This window comes from Chlorocebus sabaeus, unplaced genomic scaffold (assembly GCF_047675955.1).
Source record: "Chlorocebus sabaeus isolate Y175 unplaced genomic scaffold, mChlSab1.0.hap1 unalloc_scaffold_388, whole genome shotgun sequence".
Taxonomy (NCBI): domain Eukaryota; kingdom Metazoa; phylum Chordata; class Mammalia; order Primates; family Cercopithecidae; genus Chlorocebus; species Chlorocebus sabaeus.
Window position 1 is genome coordinate 156,546 of NW_027327690.1, and position 10,967 is coordinate 167,512.

Genomic DNA, 10,967 nt, shown 5'->3' on the forward strand with positions numbered 1-10,967 from the left:
GGACTCAGCCTGGCTGTGGCAGTGCAGGTGACTGCTGGGCTTTGGCAAGACTGCAGCCACTGTCCGTCTGAGATGGCCCCCTTCCCAGGTTCACGGTGCCAGCTGGGCGCCCAGGCCTGATTTCCCGCCAGGACGGAGGTCCTGTGTATGTGTTGGGGGAGGGGGCGAGGAAGGGGAAGGTGGGGTCCTGCTTTATTGCCGTATCCAATGCCACGCGGGGTTAGCACTCAGGAAACACGTGCTGTGTGCGTCAGCGATTAAGTTCAGAAACCTGGAAAATTCAGCAGTGTAGTCTTTGGGCATGCAAGACCCGTTCAGCCCTGGGGCTCTTTCTCAGAATTTCCTTCCATGGCATCCTCCTCATCCCGGGGGCCTCTGTCCCCGCATGGCTGTTGGCAGCTTCACAGCTTCCTCTGCCTCCCCTCCCAGGCCCTGGTGTGGCTGGGGCGGCTAGTGGCTGTGTGGACACCATAGCCAGTAGATCGTTGGTGCCAACGCCTTGGGCCTGGGTTACCTGAGCCAAGGACTCCAGTGCACGGCTGAGCTCACCCCGAATGCCTGGATCGGAAGGCCTAGGCTTGCAGAGGGCTGGGAGTTGGATATCGAAGGACAACTGCAAAGCGGAAGGGGAAATGGGTGTGTTGGATGGGCAGCTGGAGGAGTCTGTGCAGAGCCTGGGACCCGGAGTAGACGCAGAGCTGGCATAGGGAATCCGGTGACACAGCCGCCGTGGAAGTGGACAAAGTTACAGGCCTCAGATCGATATGGAGGGGCTGGTCTAAAACGATCCTCCTTTTCCTTTAATCCTAACAACTGCTGGCTTACAGGGTAGGGGAGTGAGATCTGTGGTGGTGGCGAAGAGAGACAGGGATTTTAATTAAATCCCTCTTTCTAGGAGGGCAAGTAGCCATCTCTGTAGGACAGTGAGCATTTTCATCTGAGTCAGCTCAGGCTGTTGTAACGAAACACCGTTGACTGAGTGGCTTACGAACAACAGGAATTTGTTTCTCACAGTTCTAGAGGCTGGAAGGCGGGATCAGGATGCCGCAGGAGGGGGTTCTGGTGTGGGCCGCTTCCTGGTTAGCACACACCTGCCTCTCTGGCCCTGACACAGTGGGAGGGTGAGGGATTTGCTGAGCCCCTTTCTGAGGCACAAACCCCATTCACGGGGCTCCAGCTTCGGGAACTCATCACCTCCCAAAGACTTCCTGACAGCATCGCATTGAGGGTGAGGATTTCAACCTGTGTTTTGGGGGACGGGTAGGCAGTTTGTCACCGTCACCTTCTTTGTGAACTTCTGACTCAATATTGAGTCTGTATTCGGCTCTCCAGGGGACAGAGCCTATGTGGACACTGAGCAAGGTCAGAGCTGCAAGCATGTACACATTGAGGGCAGGGGAGCTGCCAGGGGTGCAAGAACGGGTCTTCAGAGTCAATCGGAGCTGCTTTCCTGGCAAATGTACTCATAAGCTATCCTGGCAGCATTTGCTCTTCACGAAGAGTCGATCAGGCAGTGCGGGCAGCAGGCGGTGTTGCCAGAAGCTTGGAACAGATGGGCAACGGAGAAGGGGCAGAGGCCACGACCTTGGGGTGGTCAGCAGCGCCAGGTGTCTGCCCTCCAGGCCTCACGCCTGTGACTGTGCAGAGACCGAGCCGACCGGGGCTTGCCAGCCAGTGTGGCTCTCATGCAGGTGATTATCGGGGTGTGCTTTCTATGTAATGTTCCCCCAACTCCATGCCCACCCCACCAATTTCTGTGTTTAGCAGAAATCATGCTGCGTTTCCTTGATGAAGTATTGAGTTTTCTATGGAAGTGTAGGAATAGCACAATTTGGCTCACGTCAAAATACTTTGCAGTGAAGCTGCATGGAAGAGGATTCTAGGCTTCCATTTGACGTTTTAGAGAATGCCTGAGTGTTACAGGACCCTCTTGCTTGTTAAAAACCTCCAGATGAGAAAGGCTACTGGTTAATAAAGGAGATTTTTTACATTAGCACAGAGAGGGTGGCTTGAGATAAATTCAGGGTAACGTAGGTGTGTTTGTAAGTCGTCAAAAGCACCATCTCTGTGCTGGCGACACATGTTTTCTAGTATTGATTTTCTGGAAAAGGATGACTGGCATTCGGTAGAATCATTGCAAAATTCACCTGAAAGGCGTCCACATGGTGCCTTGTTTTCTCCTGACATTCTGGTCACCACGAGGAATTATTGTTGTCCTCACCACTAGCGGGGGACTTTTCCTGGACACCTGCTCCTCTTTGGCATTGTGGGTGTGAAGGGGTCAGAGTGATCCTGTCTTCATGGAGCTTTCAGACACCACAGGGACAGTGTGGCACGAGTGTCAGGCTCGGGTGGGAAGGACGCTTTCCCCAGAAAATAGCTGCCGATTCCAGGATGGCCTTCAACCCCTCCTCCCTCTGTTCCTCCGCCTCATGTCTGAATTAAGGCTGTTCTATTGTAGCGGGGGTGTCATGTTAACTGCAAGTGTGCTTTTGTTCTGGGCAGCAAGTAAATTAATGGTATATTTGCCAAGGACAGCGAGGTTTGATTTGATGAACCCAGTGGGGGAAAAGGAGAAGGGACGTGGCTGTGTGGGGATGTGTGTGATGGGAGCAGAATGGAGTAGCCATGCAGGCTGGTGGGATGGAGGGACCACGCCCGCATTTCCATGGGGTCCGTCGATGTTTGTGCCACTATACCTGAACCTCTGTCTCTACTTCTAAAACCTGCATAGTGAGGAAACTCCTGATGGGCCTGAGTTGTTACTTCCTGTGACCATTGCTGGGAAGTGCCTCGGACGCCTCTCTTGGCTGGTGACGGCCCCAGGCCTGGACAGTGGGTTCGTCCTGGGCTCTGCGAGGGGCTTGGGCTCCACACACAGCAGGCACCTGCTCATTTCTTTGGACGTGAGATGTTGGCGCTCGGCTTGGAGGCCACCGCGATCTGGGTGTGGTCAGGACTGGTTCATCCTTTGGGGAGAGAGCGCCTGCCCGGGGGCCCCTCTGAGGTGCGTAGCCCTGCACTGACCTCACAGGATGCCCTGTCCTCCGGGGACTTCCGGCCATTCCCCTGGACCCTCAGGTGTTGGGAGTCAAGTGTGGTGTGTGTGTGTCACGGGCGGGGGTGCTGAGGACACCATGTGTCTGCTCATTCGAAGACACGAGATGCTGCGTGGGCTCATTTCCAGGGCGCCGTTGGCATCTAGGGGTGTGTGGGTGTCTTTCCACTGGCAGGAAATAACTGGTGGCCCATGTTACCTTTTTTGTCTTTTTTTGCCAAAAAGTCCTAATGCCAACGTTGCTGTCCCGCTGTGGGAACTTCCCGTCTCAGGCTCACTGGTCCTCCTGTTTCTGGGCTGTTGCAGGGTTGTGTTGGGATAACTGTGTTAACTTCGTTTGAATTTTCTTCATGTTCTTTTGGAAGAAGTGTTGACAGCTTGTGCTGCTTGTTCACCCCAGAGGCGAGGGTGTCCTTTAGGCCTGGAGGAGCACAGCCCGTGCAGACAGGTGCTCAGCCTCGGCCTCTCCTGTCATTCGCAGCCCTCACAGCACGTTTGCTCTTCGCTCCTCGTGCACACGGCTGGGGTTACAGGCTGCTCGCTCTGCTCTTTGAGATCCTCGGAAAAGGTGGTGTTTACACTGAAGGAGATTGGGGGTGTGCGGCTGATTTTAAATATGAGGAAATGACGGTAATAGAATGAGCAATGCCTAGCACTTAGTCTTGGGCTTGAGAAATTGTGTTTTAGAAGCAAAGTATCCCCAACTCCAGTTTTTTTCAAATGAAATCTTTTAAAGAGTTCACAAATATAAAAAGCCTAAAACTATGCAACAGAGGGCCTTGAGCCCAAGCCACTGCCACCTCTGTCTCCAAGACACCTCAGAAACTTGTTCTTCCTCCTCAGAGAACACCCCTTCTGCTCTCCCCTCCACATTCCCCCTCCACACTCCTCCCTCCACAGCCCTCCCTCCACAGCTCTCCTTCCACAGCCCTCCCTCCACAGCCCTCCCTCCACAGCCCTCCCTCCCCAGCCCTCCCTCCCCAGCTCTCCTCCCCCCTCCTTCCCCCCTCCTTCCCCCCTCCTTCCCCCCTCCTTCCCCCCTCCTTCCCCCCTCCTTCCCCCCTCCTTCCCCCCTCCTTCCCCCCTCCTTCCCCCCTCCTTTCCCCCTCCTTTCCCCCTCCTTTCCCCCTCCTTTCCCCCCTCCTTTCCCCCTCCTTTCCCCTTCTTTCCCCCCTCCTTCCCCCTTCTTTCCCCCCTCCTTCCCCCCTCCTTTCCCCCTCCTTCCCCCCTCCTTCCCCCTTCTTTCCCCCCTCCTTCCCCCTTCTTTCCCCCCTCCTTCCCCCTCCTTTCCCCCCTCCTTCCCCCTCCTTTCCCCCCTCCTTTCCCCCCTTCTTTCCCCCCTCCTTTCCCCCCTTCTTTCCCCCTTCTTTCCCCCCTCTTTCCCCCCTCTTTCCCCCCTCCTTCCCCCTTCTTTCCCCCCTCCTTCCCCCTTCTTTCCCCCCTCCTTCCCCCTTCTTTCCCCCCTCCTTCCCCCTTCTTTCCCCCCTCCTTCCCCCTTCTTTCCCCCCTCCTTCCCCCTTCTTTCCCCCTTCTTTCCCCCTTCTTTCCCCCTTCTTTCCCCCTTCTTTCCCCCTTCTTTCCCCCTTCTTTCCCCCTCCTTCCCCCCTCCTTCCCCCTTCTTTCCCCCTTTCTTTCCCCTGCTTTCCCCCCTCCTTCCCCCCTCCTTCCCCCCTCCTTCCCCCCTCCTTCCCCCCTCCTTCCCCCCTCCTTCCCCCCTCCTTCCCCCTCCTTCCCCCCTCCTTCCCCCTTTCTTTCCCCCCCTCTTTCCCCCCCTCTTTCCTCCCCTTTCCCCCCCTCTTTCCTCCTCTTTCCCCCCCTCTTTCCCCCCTCTTTCCCCTCCCTCCTTCCCCTTCTTTCCCCTCCCTCCTTCCCCCCTCTTTCCCCTCCCTCCTTCCCCTCCCTCCTTTCCCCCTCTTTCCCCTCCCTCCTTTCCCCTCCCTCCTTCACCCCTCCTTTCCCCTCCCTCCTTTCCCCTCCCTCCTTCACCCCTCCCTCCTTCACCCCTCCTTCACCCCTCCTTTCCCCTCCCTCCTTCACCCCTCCTTTCCCCTCCCTCCTTCACCCCTCCTTTCCCCTCCCTCCTTCACCCCTCCTTTCCCCTCCCTCCTTCACCCCTCCTTTCCCCTCCCTCCTGCCCCCCTCCTTTCCCCTCCCTCCTGCACCCCTCCTTCCCCCTCCTTGATCTCCAGGGTAAGCAGATCGATAACGGGTTATAAACACGGAAAGGTTTTGGAAAAGCCGTCGTCCACTTGTCAACTCCATCTCTCCTGCCCGGAAGATGTAGGGAGAACCTGCCTTCAGCCCATCCTCATCCCGTAACAGGACAGAAAACCAAGAGGCAGAGACCCAAGTCCTGTCAGTGCCCTCAGGAAACCCCCCGTTTCCTCCTCATGGTGGAAGTGGAAACCATCCCGCTGGACTAGATCTTCCCGGAAAGCCCCTCCACCCTGAAAGCAAGGAATCTGGTTTGAACGCCCACACCTTGTTGGGGCCATCACTTTCTGCAGCTGAACCCTGTGTACGTGGCCCATTAGTCTTGCTAGTCCTGTGTTACTGGGTCCTGGGAGTTTCTGTGGGCTGATGGCAGGTGTTTACCATTGTGTTTAGAGAGGAGAATAGAACTTTATTGTGTCGAAATCAAACGATAACCATTGCCATGTGATTCCTTGGGTTGGTTGGGACCGGGGATGCTCACAGCTTTTTCTGAGGGTTAAGTTATTTTTTGAGACACTCTCGCTTTGTCGCCCAGGCTAGAGTGCAGTGGTGCGATCTTGGCTCACTGCAACCTCCGCCTCCTGGGTTCAAGCAATTCTCCCTGCCTTAGCCTCCTGAGTAGCTGGGATTATAGGTGTGTGCCACCACGCTCGGCTCATTACAAAAATGTTTAAAACAGGCAGGGTTTTGCCATATTGGCCAGGCTGGTCTCGAACTTCTTACCTCAAGTGATTGGCCCACCTTGGCCTCCGAAAAGGCCGGGATTACAGGCTTGAGCCACTGCGCCCGGCCTGATCCTGACATCTTTGAAAGCTGCCTTCATGTACCAAAAGCCAGTCTATGTTTGAAAATCAGACTTGAAGAGCCTAGCAGAAGACGGATATACTTCAGCTAGGTAAATAACTATGCATATGTTAAACATATGGGCCAAAATCTACCCCAAATGTTAACTCTTCTGCTTTACGTTTTATATCCATTTATGGTTATTCTTTCAGTATTAAGATTTTTAAAGATTCTTTTGATAATTATGGACAAATTACTAAAAAACCTCAGCTGCATTTGTAACACTTTAAAGTACTAATTGGATGATATTATTTTTCTCAGAGGCATTTTGGATAGCTACATAATTAAGGTTTATCTCTTTGCCAGAAATCTTTTTTTTTTCTAGATCAGAAACCTGAAAAGAAACAGTCCTTTGCATTAAGTGCTATTTCACTGTGTGACAATCTATTGTTGAATGTGAGAACAAGATCATCATGTATTTTTGGGATAATTCTTACTTCATAGTGATAATGCTAAGTGTTAAAATTATGGAACAATTTGTTTCTTTGAAAATTACTGTTTGCCTGCTCATCAGGTGGGAGCTGATGAGAACGTGAATGTAGAAATTAAATTGTATTTAGCTTGCAAAAAAGAAGTTTTAAAAAAAGCTTTTTTGTTTTGTGCTACTACTGAAATTGCTTAGCAGTGGAAATGAGGTAATTGCAGGCACCTAGAATTTTATATCCTTCACTTCCACGCTGGGAAGAAATTCTCCAACAAGCACAGCAATGTGACATTCTGATATAGAGACTCCTAGGCATCAAGCCCCATGGAAGGGGGTGGTGATTACATGAGCGTTGGCGTTGATGCGGGGCACCCTCCAAGTTGGACGCAGGGAGCGAGCAAGGGCAGAAAGAACAGGCCCCTCAGGTGCCATGAGAAAACAAAGTGTTGGCAGCAGTGGTCGTGAGGGTTGGTGCCAGGGACCAGGAAGACGTGGCGGAGGGAGCATGTGCCTCAAGGCAGCCGTGGAACCCGCGGTCCCTGCAGTGAGGTCTGGTTTGCAGAGGACGTGGACGGCCACGCGGCAAGGCCTACAGACAGCTTGGACTTGGTTGTCTCAGAACTCTGGTGGGTGTTGCAAACGGCCCCACAGGGTTGCAGTGCACATTCTACGGACAGAAAGACGACGCTTGGAACTGTTCCCGGCACGAAACCAGCGCCCTGCGAACACTGGCCACTGCTGTCGTGACTGAGTGCTGTCCTCACTCAGGACAGTTCTGAACCTTGCTCTGCTCAGTTCACTTAATTGTGAACCTTGCTCTGCTCAGTTCACTTAATTGGGCCAGGAATGGGGTTGCCCTGCCTTCAACAAGTTTGACGCATTGCACGAGGACTCAGTCGATAATGTATTCTGTAAACACGCTCTCCCGCCAAGAGTGAGCGAAGCCCAGGGAGTGGGTGGTTCTTCAGTATTAGCCAGTTGTTTGTGTCGGGGCCAGTTGTGCGGCTCCCAGAGCGAGTGTGACCAGGAAGCCTCTCCCCCCGGAGGTGGCCAGCGTTCCTGTTACACGCGCCGTAAGCAGAAGGTGGGCACTGCTGGGGAACTTGCTCATGTTCCTGTTTTCTGATTGGAAATTCAAGGTTTCTGAGCATCCTACGTCAAATTTGTACATTGCTGAGACTGTACACATTTCAATACTTGTTTTTTTCTGCTTTTCGGATCTATACAGTCTGGCATTTGGCCGTGGCTTCCAGGACAGACTGGATGCAGAGCGAAGTCCTCTCCTCACTGTCAATGTTTGCCGATGTCTTTTTGTATAAAGTTTGTATTTCTTGAGACTTTCAATTAGGTTTTTGCTTAACTAGACTTTTAAAATTGCCATGCACATAATTCTACCAGTTACAATCATGAGCTGACATGGGTTTTTGGTTTTACTTTGATGAATGTTTCACATTTGCATGCTGGATGTGGGGGCGGAGGTCATTTATCTGCTTTTCATTTCCTTCTTGGTTATACTTAGTGACTTTCAGGTAAGGTGTGGAAGGCGTGGTACAGAGTGAATTGCAGGCCGCACTGTGGTTGGTGGAGGACAGGCGTGGACTGCAGCGGCGTACACAGTGGATGAGAGAAAAGAGGAGACTTCCATCCTCGAGGGAAACACACAACAATTTAAAACACTGATCATCTAGCTTACATGAGGTCCAACAAATTCAGTTTGCAAAGTTTAACTTCCAAGTTAATGTAGTATTTTTTCCCCTAAGTCATTAATTTAGTATCTTATGTTTAAATACATTTTTTTGTCTAAAGCAAGTCATAAATTCTAAAATGAATGACTAAACATGGAATAATTTTGGCATACAGCGCCTGAAGAGAAAACTGCCAGTACGCTAAAATATTGCATACAGATGCTTAAAAAATCGAATGCAGCATTCTTACAATGCATGTGCTTTCAGCATGTAACTTGGTGAGTAGTTTTAAGCTCTATTTGTAGGAATGTGTATCTTGAATATTTCAGGGCACCACTGCAGATGTGTGCGTGAGATGTACAAATACTGAATGTCCTTCTTCCTTCCCTTAAATAAAAATTAGCTCCTTTTTTTAAAATTTAAATTTAAATTTTTTTTCAAGTAAACTCTTGCTCTTGTTGCCCAGGCTGGAGTGCAGTGGCACAATCTTGGCCCACTGCAACTTCTACTTCCCGGGTTGAAGTGATTCCCCTGTCTCAGCCTCCTGAGTAGCTAGGATTACAGGCACCCACCACCATGCCCGGCTAATTTTTATACTTTTATTAGAGATGGGGTTTTGCCATATTGGCCAAGCTGGTCTCAAACTCCTGACCTCAGGTGATCTGCCCACCCCAACCTCCCGAAGTGCTGGGATTACAGGCGTGCGCCATCGTGCCCAGCCAATTCCCTTCTGTACTGATTTATACAGTTGTTTTTACTTTTCGTTTTTTTGAGACAGGGTCTCACTCTGTCGCCCAAGCTGGAGTGCAGTGACGCAAATCTTGGCTGACTGCAGCCTTCCCCTCCTGAGCTCAGGTATCCTCCCACCTCAGCTTCCTGAGTAGCTGGGAATAGACACATGTCACCACGCCCAGCTAATTTTTTTTTTTTCTTGTATTTTTTGTATTTTTAGTAGAGACAGCGTTTTGCCATGTTTTCCAGGCTGGTCTTGAGCTCCTGGACTGAAGCGATCTGCCCGCCTCAGCCTCCCAAGCTGCTGGGATGACAGGTGTGAGCGCCACATCTGGCCCAATTTTTTTTCCTTCCAGGATTAGAAGGAGACTTTCAGAAAACCCTTCAACCTTACAAACTTAATTTTCCATAATAATATGCCTCTAGGATAAAAACAAGACAGAAACAAAGAAGTGTGTGTGGACTACAGTTAAAAATTTTTAAGGCAATGTAGCTTAGGAGAGTTGACATTTACAAAGAGCAGGAGGTCCATTCAGTGCCCTCTAGGCATTGGGAACGGCGGGCTGTGGGCAACCCTAACGTGTGCGGCGTCCTGAGACGTGATCGTGGCGCTCACGCTTTTACCGAGGGCCTCCCCCCGGAGTACCCGAGGCCCTTCTGCAATCGGCCAGCCAGGCAGCAGCTGCTGGAGAAGGAACACACAGTAAAAGACAGATGTACACGGTGTTATTGTGGCAGAGAGGTTAAAACCAGGCTCACTCTGTTCTTACTGTTTTAAAAAGCTACTAATGAAGTCCTTAAATATGTATTGCATTTCAGGATTTTAAAGCAGTGGTGGATGTGTCTGTGTTTCTCTCTAGCTCCCGTTCGGGTGCTCCCTGCGAAGAGAGCTCAGAGATGCCACGTTTTCTTGTTGAGATGACGGGGCCTGGAGAGGTGTGAACCCCGTGATGGGGGTTGACTGACCTGTGGGGAGGCTGGGTCAGCGTGGGGATCCACCCCCACTCCACGTTCCTGTAGGAAATCCACAGTTCTAAGTCTTTCTGATATGGGTAAGATGAACCTGGAAGAGGTGTTATTTTTTAAGAAGTAAGTGCCATGCTCTTTTTTCCTCATACTTCTCCGTGTTTAAGCAGCATTGAAGGATAAGGCACTACTAGCATGTTGGCTTGGAAACAACCTTGTTGGTTATTTTACGTTGAATCTGATATTAAGGTTGTCTGGTAACAGAAGTTTTCCTTTAACAACATGGAACTCTGTTGAATCTGTTGCCCCATTGGCTGAGCCATCTGAAGTCGGTGCGGTGGCAGCTGAAAACGCCGCTTCCCCTTGGAGGAAGCCACTGGCTTGGCAGGAGGCACCGCCCTTGATTGAGGGAGTGAGGCGCCTTTGCAGGGCCCCCCACACCGCACCTGCGGTTCTCTCCTGCCCCTGTTGGCTGGCCAAGCAGCCTCGCGACAGTGTGCTCAGCGTGAACGTTCACGGGGCAGGTCAAGGCTTTTGTTCCAGAAACACTGACTTCGGAAATGGCCAGTCGTGTGTGTTGAGCATGGCGAGAAAGACTTACGTGTGTTTCAACTTCTTGAACAAAGCAAGTTGATGTTTCGAAGGCTAATGACTTTGCTATGATCAATATTCAGGAGAAAATAGGGTTTGATGAAATAGAAAGACAGGAGTGGCAAGTGACATGCTTGTGCCCCGTATGACTAAGCGATGACCTGGCCCTTCCACACCACGGCCTCTGAGCAGCCAGCATTGCAGATACTGGGTCAATTTAGATGGGACTCCTGGAACTGTCAGCCACCCGGGAGAAATACGAGTAGTTCTGTGTGCCCACGATCATGGTTCCCGCTACTGTGTCCAACAATGTGCCAGGTTCCGATTTCAGCATCGGGGCAGACACAGCCCTGAACGCTATCACCGACGTAAGTCCGTGTGTGCCTCAACAGACGGGCGCCGGCTGACGCTAACCCGAGGGCCCCGGCCCTTTTTATCTACCAGTGCGCTAGAA

At 51.7% G+C, this 10,967-nt stretch overlaps 1 long non-coding RNA gene across 1 annotated transcript; it reads left to right on the forward strand.

Moving 5' to 3' along the window:
- Nucleotides 1-7,318: 7,318 nt before the first annotated feature.
- LOC140711237 (uncharacterized) lies at nucleotides 7,319-10,684 on the forward strand. Its single transcript, XR_012092391.1, has 2 exons — nucleotides 7,319-7,859; nucleotides 8,059-10,684. It is a non-coding gene; the product is annotated as an uncharacterized lncRNA (long non-coding RNA).
- The last annotated feature ends 283 nt before the right edge of the window (nucleotides 10,685-10,967 follow it).